Genomic DNA, 14,130 nt, shown 5'->3' on the forward strand with positions numbered 1-14,130 from the left:
TTTAAGGACAAATGCATTACTGAAAAACAGCATACATCTTAAGGCCCCATCACACACAGAGATAAATCTTTGGCAGATCTGTGGTTGCAGGGAAATCATGGACATATTGTTCCATTTGTACACAGCCACAAACCTGGCACTGATTGTCCACAATTTCACTGCAACCACAGATCTGCCGCAGATTTATCTCTGTGTGTGACAGGGCCTTTAGTCTCTGTTCACATTTGGCTTATTACATAAGAATTCCATCAGAACGCAGAACAGGGAAGTTACAGCAAAACAAGTCTATTACATGTCAGTCCTGATTTCCATCAATGCAGCAGAATCTGGGACAGTGTAATGTGTGTACACAGCCTGATTAATGTACATATAAATAGATCAGCAAGCAGTAGAAATGGATGAAAAACCACTACTGAGACTATCCAGGATCTGTTTACAATCTGTAACCATGGAAACACATGGCTCTGCAGGGAGCTGTAAACACAAGGTGAAGACTATGCACAATGATAACTCATTTAAGCAATGGCATGGTCACAGGTAAATACAAGTGATCACTTGTATGAGATGACAGTGGTCAGCTGTATTATCCGTCCATAAATGAAGCATTACAGGTAAAGTCTACACACACAACGAGAACTACTGAAATATAGAAAGCAGAGCTCGAATGTTTATACTAAGACAGCCCAAATAATGACTCCGACCATTGCCACAGATGTCTCCCTCCTTACCAGCAATCACAACACCATCAAGCCTCTGAAATAGCAGCCGCCATGACAGCGCTTCGCGAATGATTGGCTGAGTCGCCGAACAATGGCGTCACGTCTGGCCGCAAAGGTTCTTGGGAGCTGTAGTTCCTGTCGCTTCAGACGCGGCGGGAAAGTAGAAGGTGCGTCATGGCTGAGGAGGAAGCTGAATTTCATATAGTTTATTTTATAAAACCAAGGAATGAGTTGCAGACTGAAGACGGATTCTTCAGAGTTATTTTTATTATTATTATTTTAGCTGTGGAGATAGTTAAGAATTATAAGCTTATCATGAGGGAGAATTACTTGTAATTCTTTCCTGTCATGCATCCCTCACCTGTGGGAGAGCCGAGAGTCGGATGGCTTGGAAAGCTGGGTGACCAGTCAGTGGATGACCGCCATGGTTTTACTCCAATCTGAGTCGCCATATTGGATAACATTGGTCTGGTTTTCTTGGCTAGCGCTCGGTTCCTAAATCCACTTTGCCTATTGGTGGATGACGTCCGGCATTAGAGCAAAACCTAATCTCTTGGCGGTAATAACTGCGTTTTTGTGGCGTTTTTGATTTGTCTACAATACAGTTTCATAAATAAAAAAGCAGCAAAAAACCGCTACAGTTGCATTTTTGCACGTCCTCATTGGTTTCAATGGTGAAAAATGCTGAAAGAATTGACTTGCTGCTTCTTTCAAAAATGCAGCCGGTTCCTCTTTCAGTCAGAAAAAAAGAGCATCTGTGTGCGCATGAGATTTCTGGAGTCTCGTAGGCTTTGCTGCTTCTGTAAAAAGCAGCTTTTTATTAGTATGTATTTGTATGAAACCAATGAGAAAAAAAACGCACTGTGTAAACGTAGCCTTTAGGCTATGTTCACACACTGCATCTGTTCTTAACCACAAAGATGCAGCATTTTTGGCTTAAAAAAACACACCCGCGGCAAAAACACTGTTCTGACCTATCAGCAGACGCATGTGTGCCCTAATTACACCTCCCTACCCCTCCATGTGTGTAAAATTGTGTAATATGAAAGTAATAAAAACATTTTATTACTTCCATATTTCCTATGTAAATAGCAGAGCTCGTCACCCCATGGCTTTGGGATGCCCTATGGGCGTTTGCATACTTTCCATGGTATCACTCCCCTGTGGGCGTGATGCCATGGATTCAAATGAGCGACCTCCCCCGTCACTCCTGCAGAATCCCGCGTGTGCGCACTTACCATTCCCACAACCTTTTCCGGGTGCTTGTTGTCAGTTTCAGATGCGCTCTGCGCATGATCAGAAGAGTTTGATCATGCGCATCTAAAGCCGGTGAGTGAACACCCGGAAAAGGCTGCGGGAATGGTAAGTGCAAACACATGCGGGATCTGAAGGAGCGACGGGCGAGGTCGTACATGTGAATCCATGGTATCACGCCCACTGGAAAAGTATGCAAACGCCCACAGGATGATGCAACGCCCATGGGGCCACAAGCTCTGCTATTTACCTAGGAAATATGTAAGTAATAAACCGTTTTTTATTACTTTCATATTATACAATTTTACAACACAGGGAGGGGTAGGGAGGTGTAATTAGGGCATACATGCATCTGCTGATACGTCAGAACACATATTGTACGTGACAGGTTCCCTTTAATGCCACCGAAACCATGCCCACCCCGTGGCTAAACTTGTTTTGTTCCAAAAAAAAGCACCACGGCAAAAGCGCATTTGTAATTCATGCACGACATAGGAGTCATCCGCTAACCCCCGGCTGTCATGGCAATCCATATCACGTCACCGGGCCGCAGATGGGAGCGGGTGATGACGCGCCACGTTAAATCTTACTGTTAGAGATTGACAGCGGGATTTAACTAGTTGACAGGCGTGGGAGGATCGGAGACACATGTCAGCTGATAAGATAAGCTGACATGTGCAGGGAAACGTGGGCTCGCCATGCAATCCCTCATCAAAGGGAGGGACACGACTTTGAAAGTAGCAGTATGTCCAACGTCGTGAAGGGGTTAATAGTCTCCTTAGGGGACTTGAATCTGCAATCATATGATCGCTTGTGCTATATACAGCAGGGCACGGTATTGCTGTATATAACAAAGTTAACAAAGATCACAATCTCCTCTGAAGCCCAGCCATAGGAATATTATCAAAAGAGCTTTGTTTTGACAAGCACAGAGTTTTCTCAGCAAGACCCCCTGCTGTCATAGCAACCCATCAGCGATCATGTCACGGGTGTACCGGGGGGTGCGTAAAATGATGAGCCCCTGTTCCCGTGCATTCTGCTGTCAGTTTGACAGCGGAATTTAACAGGTTAACAAACATGGGTAATAAACAGCAATCGCTCCCAGGGTATACACCCACATCCGACTTTAGCTGTAATTTTTTTTTTTTTTTTTACTTTTTTTTTATTTTTTAAAAGTCTGTTATAATACAAATAGTGAATTAATAAAGTATTCACATCCACATGTGGCTCCATTGTCCTGGTTTCATCACCGTTTAGATCAGGTCTCAAACTCAGCTGGGTATATGGGCCGCACATAGAAAAAAAATTATTTGGAGGGCCGTATTTTTTGCAGGACAAAGAGACATTTTTAGTAATACCATATATATATTTTTTTTCTTCTATACACCGTTTGGATCTTTTTTTTTTTTTTTTTTATGGCATTCATCATATGGGTTATGGTAGGGTTTTATAGCTTGAATCGTTACAAATGTGGCGATAACATGACCTTTTTTGTTTATTTTAGTTGATATATAAAAAAGCAATTTTAATCGTAAAATGAAATTTTCATGCTTTTATTTAGAATTTTTCTATTTTTATATTTTATCCCCTTTTTGTAAGTAAGGCCCTGTGCGCACACTGCGTTTTTACCTGTTTTTTTTTTTTTTTTTCGTTTTTGCTGCAGAAATTTCTTGAGAAAATGGTTGTAACCTTTCTGCAGACATTCTCCAGCAAAACCTATGGAAAAAAAATAGCTGTGCGCACACTGCGTTTTTTTTCTCAAGAACATTCTTTCCCTAGAATTTCTTGAGAAAAAGAATGTGCATGTCACTTCTTTTCTGCAGGTACTTGCGGTTTTTTGCCATAGATAATGGTAAAAAATCGCAGGGACCAATCTGCAGAAAAAAAGCACCAAAAACACATCAAAATCGCGGTAAAACCGCATACGTTTTTCGGTGCATTTTTTGACCGCAAGTACGCTAATCTTTTAGAAATTTCTTGAGAAAAATCCTTTTTCTAGTGTGAACAGAGCCTAATATTGTTTTACAATTAGCACTATATAGTAATTTTGGCCAATGTCTTGAGGTTATGTTCCCATGGAGTCCTCCTCTTTTAATACTGTCCTCTTATTGTCGTAATGTGCCCATCCTGATCCCCTTCTTGTCGTAATGTGCCCATCCTGGTCCCCTTCTTGTAGTAATGTGCCCATCCTGGTCCCCTTCTTGTAGTAATGTGCCCATCCTGGTCCCCTTCTTGTAGTAATGTGCCCATCCTGGTCTCCTTCTTGTAGTAATGTGCCCATCCTGGTCCCCTTCTTGTAGTAATGTGCCCATCCGGGTCCCCTTCTTGTAGTAATGTGCCCATCCTGATCCCCTTCTTGTCGTAATGTGCCCATCCTGGTCCCCTTCTTGTAGTAATGTGCCCATCCTGGTCTCCTTGTAGTAATGTGCCCATCCTGGTCTCCTTCTTGTAGTAATGTGCCCATCCTGGTCTCCTTCTTGTAGTAATATGCCCATCCTGGGCCCCTCCTTGTAGTAATGTGCCCATCCCGGGCCCCTTCTTGTAGTAATATGCCCATCCTGGGCCCCTCCTTGTAGTAATGTGCCCATCCTGGGCCCCTTCTTGTAGTAATGTGCCCATCCTGGGCCCCTTCTTGTAGTAATGTGCCCATCCTGGGCCCCTTCTTGTAGTAATGTGCCCATCCTGGGCCTCTTCTTGCAGCAGTGTGCCCATTTGTGTCCACACCCTGTAGTAATGTACCCATCCTTGTCCTCATCTTATAGGAAGGTCCCATCCTGTAGTAATTTCCCCTTATATGCCATTCTTCATGTACACATAAAAAAGATTGTTCTCACCTGTCCTCCGTTCCCTCGGTGTACTCTTCCCTGCTTCTTGCGGCCCATGGACCCTGTGACAATTGAGACAGGTGCCAGGGTCCGCAGTAGTCAACGCTTTATTTCATTTGAATGAACTTCTAGCGCCGTGCAGAGCTTTCTCCAGCCCTAAACCAATGGCAATTGCTGACCAATCAGTCCAGAGCTTGACGTCATATCACTACGTCAACTGCTGGCCTGCTGTGATTGGCCAGCGACTGCCGTAGGCATAGTTCTGCAGAGGAAGTACCCATGCGTGCATTTGGGTACTTCCTTTGGCAACCTGGTTGCCACTCTTATCTGGGCTCACATATATCTTCTATAGGTATAATTTTCTGCTGTTTCCTTTTGTCCTATAGTCAGTCTTTTGCATTTTTCATTCGTTAAACGCCATCTTTGTGTACCCATTTGGGAAAGATCACCTCTTGGTGGTATATATTTATCTATTAATGCTTTGACTGTTATCATTATATTTTCCTGGGAACAACCACATCCTTTTTTTTTTTTCAGTTTAATTGTTTTTCTTGTCCGCACCTTCTTCTTTTGGATGTCTATTTTTCATTTTTTTTACTCAGGAAAAATCATTCTTTTGATCACTCTAACCTTCCCTATCTACCTACAGTTGTGAAGGACGTGATTTTTCTAGCTTCCCTGTGGAATATATCTCTTTATATATTGCTTCTGGCACTACTTGTCTTATTTAGGGCAATATTATCCTTCTGCCTCCTGTGGGCAATATAAATCTAACCCTTCTGATAACAAGAAGTGGCTGCCCTCTGATGAGTGAATGTTTAGTGGCACCAAAATATGTTTTTGTGTCCTATAATTATTTACAATGTTTTCCCTAGAATATATTATGCAGAATTTATTATGTGCACCATGCTTGGATTGGTAGTATTATCCCTCTATATAGTCTGGATTTCTTTTTTTGCTCTCTCTTGGTCTTCTCTTGTGCACCTAGATATTGTAAAATATTCATGTATTATTTACCACTGGAACAAGTATTTTTGTTTTGACAACCTTGGACTTTCTGTTAGTGGGAAAGTAGAGAAAAAAAAAGTATTCAGCTCACCCATGTAAGGTCCTCCAGTCTGCGGTTGATGCACGTAGTCCTGCGGACAGGCAGGTCCAGCTTCAGAGTAAACGGTAATGGAAAATGAGTGGGACTCAGCACCAATATGGATGAATAAAAATCTTCATGCTTTATTTGAAAAGTTTAAAAATAAAGAAAAAGGTCACAAATCATCCAAAATCGCCATGCGACTTGCCGTGCGGCTTGACGCGTTTCGGACACAAAAGGGGAATTTAAAAACAGTCCTTAATCACCATATTGGTGCTGAGTCCCACTCATTTTCCATTACCGTTTACTTTCTGTTAGTGACCTCTTCTTTGTAAGTTCTTTTAAAACAAACAAATGTTCAAATAAAGATTTTTTTTTTCTTTGATTGTATGATCTATCTGTCTCCCTATACTCATTTCGTATTATAGGTTATTAATCTAGGGCTTAGTAGCATCTGTGAGCCGTCATTAACCCCTTATATTAACCCAATTGCCACCACATCAAGGCAATTGGAATGAGTCGGTAAAGTGCCAGGATTGTCACATCTAACTGTAATGTATGCAACAACTCTTGGTGGCTGCAGGCTACTATTTTTAGGCTGGGGGGGGAGACAATAAATATGGGCCCTCCCAGCCTGAGAATACCAGTTCCCAGCTGTTCACAGACTCTGTCACACAGGACATAGATCCAGGCAACTTGTATCTTTAAAATGAAGATTCTTTATTTACATATTGTTAAAAAGTCCATACTGTGGTAGTCAAGCCCATGTTAGAGAGGACGCGTTTCGAACATCCAGTTCTTATTCAGTCTCTGAACCATCTAGTCATAGGAAAAAGGGCTAAACCCAAACACGTGGTCAAATGGATAGAGAGAGCATAATAACTGCAAAGAATTTAACCCCTTAGGGTAAAACAATCCATATAGTATTATAACACATATGTATATAAACAGTAATAAACAGGTTTAATATGCAAACATTAGTTCATTCCTTTTATTCAAACCCATAGGGAATCTTGTACCCATTAAAAAAATTCATTTTATTTCTCTTTGAAAGAGGATGTCTTTTAAGTTTCCACCTCTTTTAGGTAATTTGACTTTTTCAATGGCATTGACTTTCATGCCTTTAAAATTACCAGCATGTGCGTCGCGGAAATGCTGAGACGCACCTGATAATTTTCTGGTGGTGGCATTGTTCACATCATAGATGTGTTCCGATATCCTCTTTCTAAGTGGTCGACAAGTACTGCCTATATATTGCAACTGACAGATTGTACAAGAGATCAAATAAACTACATGATCAGAACTGCAGTTTATTAGGGACGTTATTTCATACGTTTTTTTGTCCATATATGAAGAAAACATTTTTACGTTTGTCATGTAGCCACAAAGTCCACAGGTTTTGTGGCCGCATTTGTAAGAACCTGTGGTGGGCAACCAATTACCGGTATTTTTTTCTCCATTAGAAAAACCGCATCTATTAGTGTGGTCACTTGGTGATAAAATAGATCCCAAAGTGGTGTTTCTTTTTGAGACAAATTTAACCCCATCTTTCAAAATTTGATGCAAAGTATCATCTGTGGATAAAATGGGTAAATATTTTTTGATGATTCTGGTCACATCATAATAGTTTTTACTATACATGGTAGAAAAAACGACCGGTAATTCCTTCTGGGGGCTGATTTTATTCATTTCAAGATATTGTGATCTACTTTTGGTACTTGCTTTGGTTCTGGCTTTTTGAAGATTTTTTAATTTATACCCTCTGGCCAAAAATCTCTTTTCAATAGTGTCACATTCCATCTCAAAATTTTTATCACCAAGTGACCACACTAATAGATGCGGTTTTTCTAATGGAGAAAAAAATACCGGTAATTGGTTGCCCACCACAGGTTCTTACAAATGCGGCCACAAAACCTGTGGACTTTGTGGCTACATGACAAACGTAAAAAATGTTTCTTCATATATTGACAAAAAAAAGTATGAAATAACGTCCCTAATAAACTGCAGTTCTGATCATGTAGTTTATTTGATCTCTTGCACAATCTGTCAGTTGCAATATATAGGCAGTACTTGTCGACCACTTAGAGGATATCGGAACACATCTATGATGTGAACAATGCCACCACCAGAAAATTATCAGGTGCGTCTCAGCATTTCCGCGACGCACATGCTGGTAATTTTAAAGGCATGAAAGTCAATGCCATTGAAAAAGTCAAATTACCTAAAAGAGGTGGAAACTTAAAAGACATCCTCTTTCAAAGAGAAATAAAATGGATTTTTTTAATGGGTACAAGATTCCCTATGGGTTTGAATAAAAGGAATGAACTAATGTTTGCATATTAAACCTGTTTATTACTGTTTATATACATATGTGTTATAATACTATATGGATTGTTTTACCCTAAGGGGTTAAATTCTTTGCAGTTATTATGCTCTCTCTATCCATTTGACCACGTGTTTGGGTTTAGCCCTTTTTAAACAGTCCTATGACTAGATGGTTCAGAGACTGAATAAGAACTGGATGTTCAAAACGCGTCCTCTCTAACATGGGATTGACTACCACAGTATGGACTTTTTAACAATATGTAAATAAAGAATCTTCATTTTAAAGATACAAGTTGCCTGGATCTATGTGCTGGTGAATATTCTTCTCATCATTCCTACAAGGACTTGCTGACCTTTTCTTCCTCCGTGCACATTCCATGGCATCTCGGTTTCCATCATATTAGGTGAGCTGGGCAATCCTTCAATTTTTTCTGTCACACAGGGTAGGTGCGCGGTCTAACTGCAACCAATCATATGCTGGGACTGACAATGGCCAGGCGAAACAGTGAATATCTATGTGGGTTAATGAGCAGATCAGGAAGTAGGGTTACAGCTGCGTGGGGAGACTCGGTAAGTATACTGCTCCTGCTTTATTCTTTTTCTTTCTTTTTCCTTAATTAAAAAAAATAAACTGGGAAATGATCCATGGTTTACATTGGTGAAACCATGAAAACACAGAACACCTCTTAACCGAAGCTTGCACTTGCGGCACTCAGTCGGCATTGACTCTCTGTATTAATGAGACTGTAACTAAACATATGGAGAGATGCTGTAGTAGTAACCACTATGATTCCACCCGTTCTTCAAGGGAACTTAGTGCTTGATTTATTCTTGCTATTTTTTTCGTGGAGATTTTAGTGTGTTGCGCCTTTTTATAGATAGACCAATTCACCAACAGACGAAACAGGAAACTGAAAAAGTTCTCTAAATCCCAAATATTATCCTCAAGTGGTGAACCCTTTCCTGGTCAAATAGAGTTTCAACCTAGCATATGCGTTCCAATCAGTGATTCTTATCCCAGCAGGCCTGAGGAAAATCAGGGAGGACAGAGCAAGGGTCATCTTAATAGCACTAAACCAAATCAAGAAAAAAAAACCCCATAAAAATAGTAAACTTTATTAATTATCAGATTTCATAAATACAGTTCAAATTAAAAAAAGAATGCTTGCTTCATATATCTAGTCACAGGAGGGTCCCGGGAAAATTCCCTAGTGTCTCCCTACCTGGCTGCGGAGGTTGGCACCCTATTACTACTACGCAGTGGCGCCCCCGCTCAACGTGGACTGGCCCTTTTAGACCCTACACTGACAACTTATCAGTGCAGCTATTCTGTGTCTGGGCCTTACAAAATACACAGTGAAGTCATCACACACAAAACACTGAGGGATTTCCAAAATATATCTCATCAGAAATTAAATAGATAGGAGTTGCTATTATTATTATTATTGCTATTAGGGCAATAAGCTACCATATGTGGCTAAGTATTGGCCATTTGGCTGTTAATATCTACTAGACATATTTCGAGTTGTTTTGTCTGCATAATAATGAGGATTGATCTGCCTTGACCCATAAACGTGACGATTGAGTCATTACAGCACGCTCTTCGGATTCAACCGTATGGTGATTGAAGGAGATATGCTTAAAGAGAATTGACTGAGAGGGATACTCCTATCTATTTAATTTCTTTTGTAAGGCCCAGACACAGAATAGCTGCACTGATAAGTTGTCAGTGTAGGGTCTAAAAGGGCCAGTCCACGTTGAGCGGGGGCGCCACTGCGTAGTAGTAATAGGGTGCCAACCTCCGCAGCCAGGTAGGGAGACACTAGGGAATTTTCCCGGGACCCTCCTGTGACTAGATATATGCAGCAAGCATTCTGTTTTTAATTTGCACTGTATTTATGAAATCTGATAATTAATAAAGTTTACTATTTTTATGGTTTGTTTTTTTCTTGATTTGGTTTAGTGGTCTTTTGATGCCCCGTGAGGCATTCTTTTGAGGTTTTGATCATCTTAATAGCACCATTCTGGTCATAAAGACCATGGTTCGTCTAGTTAAGGATGATGTCCGTCACTGATCCTTGGGTATTGCTGGAAATTCTGAACCTGCTGTCATAGGTTCAACACCTGCAAGTGTCCAACCTACATCTAACACCGTGGAATTTGAGAGGTCGTTATTAAGAAAGTAGAGAGTTCTCTCCTAGCCTAATTACTACCTTTCTCCATAGCAGGAAAACGGTCACCACTAATACAGTATATGGTAGAACATGGAGAAAATTCTTGTCCACTTCAGGAGCTAAACTGGAGGAGAGGGTGCAGGTTAGGCCGGGCGCCACATGGGGACTAATGCGATCCTCGCATGACACTTGGCTGACGCTGGCAGCACAGCGGGAGCCAAGTGTCATGCGAGTGTCACTACAACTGAGGTCCGATCATGCGATCGGACCTCAGCTGCAGGGGACGGGCCAGCACTGAGGAGCGGCAGGCCGGCACGGAGAAGAGGGATTTATCATTGCTTTTCTCGCCCTGCACTCGCGGTACAACGGTGTGCTGCAAGTGCAGTGCGATTTTTCTCTCACCCCATACACTTGAATGGGTGCGAGAGAGTCTCGCATTACATTGGCAGCATGCTGCAATTGTTTTTTCGGTTCAATTGGGGCCGAGAAAATAATTGCTCATGGGTGCTGGGACATAGGTTAATATTGGTCCGAGTGGAATGTGATGTTTTATCGCATTCTACTCGCTCCGATTTTCATGCCGTGTGGCTTAGGCCTTAACTCCATACTAGAATTCCTTCAAAAAGGATTAGAGCAGGGACTCTACTAGCACCTTTTAAGGTTCAGGTATCCGCTCTAGGGACCCTTTATAACTGTGATCTGACAGGCAACCATTGGGTTTCCCGTTTTATCAAAGCTTGCTCTAGATCAAGGCCTGTTTATAAATCAATGTTACCTCTGTGGGATTTGAATTTGGTTTTAACAGCGATGACAGAATCCCCTTTTGAACTGTTAAGCTATACATTTGTTAAGCTCCTCTCTTTGAAGACAGTCTTTATAGTGCATTAAAATCAGCTTGTAGGGTTAGTGACATTCAGGCCCTATCAGTGCATCTTCCTTTTAATCAAGTTTTAGACAATAGGGTTCTTAAATTTCATAGGTCTCAGAAGGTAGTGGTTACATCCTTTTGTGATATTCCCAGTAATCACAAGGAAGAGAGGTTACGTTCTCTGGACTTTAGAAGGCGTCTAATTGAATATTTGTCGATTGATTATGGAGTCCTGGAGATTTGATAGGTCATTGTTTATCACCCTCCACGGTCATAGGAAGGGACTTCGGGTATCTAAGGCTATGTGCGCACGGTGCGTTTTTCGGGTGCATTTTTGGTCTTAAAACTGCATTGCTTTTCTTCCCCAGCAAACCAGTCTGGGTTTTCATTTTTGCTGTCCGCACAGTGCTTTTTTTTTTTTTTTTTTTTTAGCTGCGTCTTTGAGGTGACAAAAAGAAAGCAACATGTCAATTCTTTTCTGTGTTTTTCTGTGTTTTTTCACCCATGCAATGCATTGGAAAAAACGCAGCAAACCGCAGAAATCAAAAACACAGCCCAAAATGCGGTAAAACCGGTGCGTTTTTGAAGCCAAAAACGCTGCATCTTGTGGTCAGAAAAAGATGCAGCATGTGCACGTAGCCTAATAGTACCTTAGTTAGATGGCATAAGGAGGCTATTTGTATAGCATACTCTTTGTCTGGTAAGGCTATTCCGGAGCTTGATAGCTCATTCCATAAGAGCCATGGCAACTTCCTGAGCGGAGAGGTCAGATGTGTCCATTGAACAAATTTGTGAGGCAGTGACATGGTCTTCTCCCTCTACCTTTTATAGACACTAGATTAGATTTTTTAAAGTCCAAATCAGCTCACCGTATGTATGCTCACTCCTGATTTCTCTCCTGGAGCATGGATAGTCACTGCCACAGCCCAATATGACCAGAAAAAAACAGAAAAGGAATCCAGCTCTTCAGGTGAAAGGAACCACAAGGTTTATTTCCGCATAAATCAGTTCATGATTAAGTGTAATTCTTTTCACCTGAAACGCGTAGCGCTGGTCATGTCATTTGCTGTACCTGCATGCTGAAATAAACCTTGTGGTTCCTTTCACCTGAAGAGCTGGATTCCGTTTCTGTTTTTTTCTGACTATAGGTTAGTTTTATCTTCCTCCTGTGATCTCCCCTTTCATAGGAGGGTACTGCAGGCTGTGGTCCCTCCCAGAGCTCTTATTTCTCTGTAATTTTCTCCATGGTGCTGTCATGGGTGAGTGAAAAATACGTAATTACTTACCGGGAATGTGTTTTTTGGAGCCCTTATATTCCCTTTCCTCACTTTTACAGATGATTAGTATTTCTTTCTGTAAGGTCTTAAAAAAAAAATAAAAAAATTCAGTATATGTGTACATGAGATTAATTCTGACAATTAGGAGATCCTCTTATGCTCTGTAATCCAACTAATGTGTGCAATAGGTACCGCCCTTTTATTCAGTAGGTTTCCTGTCCTTGAAGGGTCAATCCCCTCTCTCCATGCTGCTGTCATTGGTTCCGAAAAAAAACCCATTACTGGTAAATAATTACATATTTTTCATCCAAGGGTCGAAAGAATATTGGCAATGCAAGTCTATGGGTCTGTGAAAATATTAGAATGCAGTTGAGTGACATCCAAATGCAGTCCGATTTTCATAGACTGTCAGGAAGTGGAGAAACTTTTTTTTTTTTCTTTTTTTCTCCATGTGCAAAAAAAGAACTGATGACATTGGGATCACAGTCTAATCAAGCTCTGATCAAAGTGTGATCTAAAAAAACAAAAATCAGTCTGTTTTTCTCAAATGTGGTAAACTGACATGTGAATGAGCCTAAATGTGGAGGCCGTAACTACCTCCAAACACATGCTACAAAAACCCCAGAACAGATCAGCACCTCCTAACAGAATAAAGCAATTGTGAACAGGTGCAAGCTGTCGTGACTTTATTATATATACATACAAAAAAAGTGCCGCAAGTATCCTGATGTATGCAAACATAGAAATCTGAATTTTAAACTGCATTATTGTTATATAGCCTGCACATATGAGATTGCGATAAACACTGCTGTGCGGATGTGGATACATAATTGAACACCGCGCCTCTATTCAGCAGTTGTTCTGTCAGGACAAAACATTATATTTTCTGCTCATTTATGTTTAATTCTTTATACAAATACTAAATGCAAGGACATCAATTGGCAACAAAACTGCTTCATCATTCCAGTTATTATTTTTTGTTTATTTTTTAAGAGGTGGAAAATATCAGTTGCCATAGTTACAACTAATGTGCATCCTAGTCAACAAAGTCGGAGACTGATGCTCGGAAAAAGGAATGTTTTTCATGCCTTTCGTTTCATTCTTGATTTCACTCTTGTATATATGTTGGTAGGAAGAGCGAGTTCAAGACATGCAGGCACCTCAGGCATACTTGTCTAATATCTTGAATCCATAACACAAAAAAGGCTTTGTCTGTGTTGATATGGTATGTGGTTTGATAATGGCTAAGAATGGATCGTGGTTATTTGTCTAACTTTGATAGCGCTGTACTTTTATGTTTGTGCACACAGTATGTCATGTTTTCACACTAAATTAATATCGTACAGCGATAAGTAAGCACAGTGTGCACAATTATAAGTATGTTGACCATATCAATATTTTTATGCAGATTTTCCAACTCAAAGATTTATAAATTTCCATGCCTATTGCATGAAGCATATTAGGGGATGTGAATTTGTGTAATTACGGAGTGTGTGGCCTAAGGATATCATCACCCTTTTATCAAGGTGTGCAGAATTATTAGGCAGCTTGTTTCCTCAGGCAAAATGGGCCCATAAAGAGACTTAACTGATAGGGCTAAG

At 40.7% G+C, this 14,130-nt stretch overlaps 1 protein-coding gene across 1 annotated transcript in view; it reads right to left on the reverse strand.

Annotated features, from left to right (window-relative positions):
* Positions 1-782, reverse strand: part of MED24 (mediator complex subunit 24) — a 116,693-nt gene extending 115,911 nt beyond the window's left edge. Inside the window, exon 1 of the mRNA XM_075350140.1 lies at positions 729-782. The gene's annotated coding sequence lies outside the window, so the exon portion shown is untranslated. The remainder of the gene's footprint in view (positions 1-728) is intronic.
* Positions 783-14,130: the final 13,348 nt, after the last annotated feature.

The sequence above is a fragment of the Anomaloglossus baeobatrachus genome, chromosome 5 (assembly GCF_048569485.1).
Source record: "Anomaloglossus baeobatrachus isolate aAnoBae1 chromosome 5, aAnoBae1.hap1, whole genome shotgun sequence".
Lineage (NCBI taxonomy): Eukaryota > Metazoa > Chordata > Amphibia > Anura > Aromobatidae > Anomaloglossus > Anomaloglossus baeobatrachus.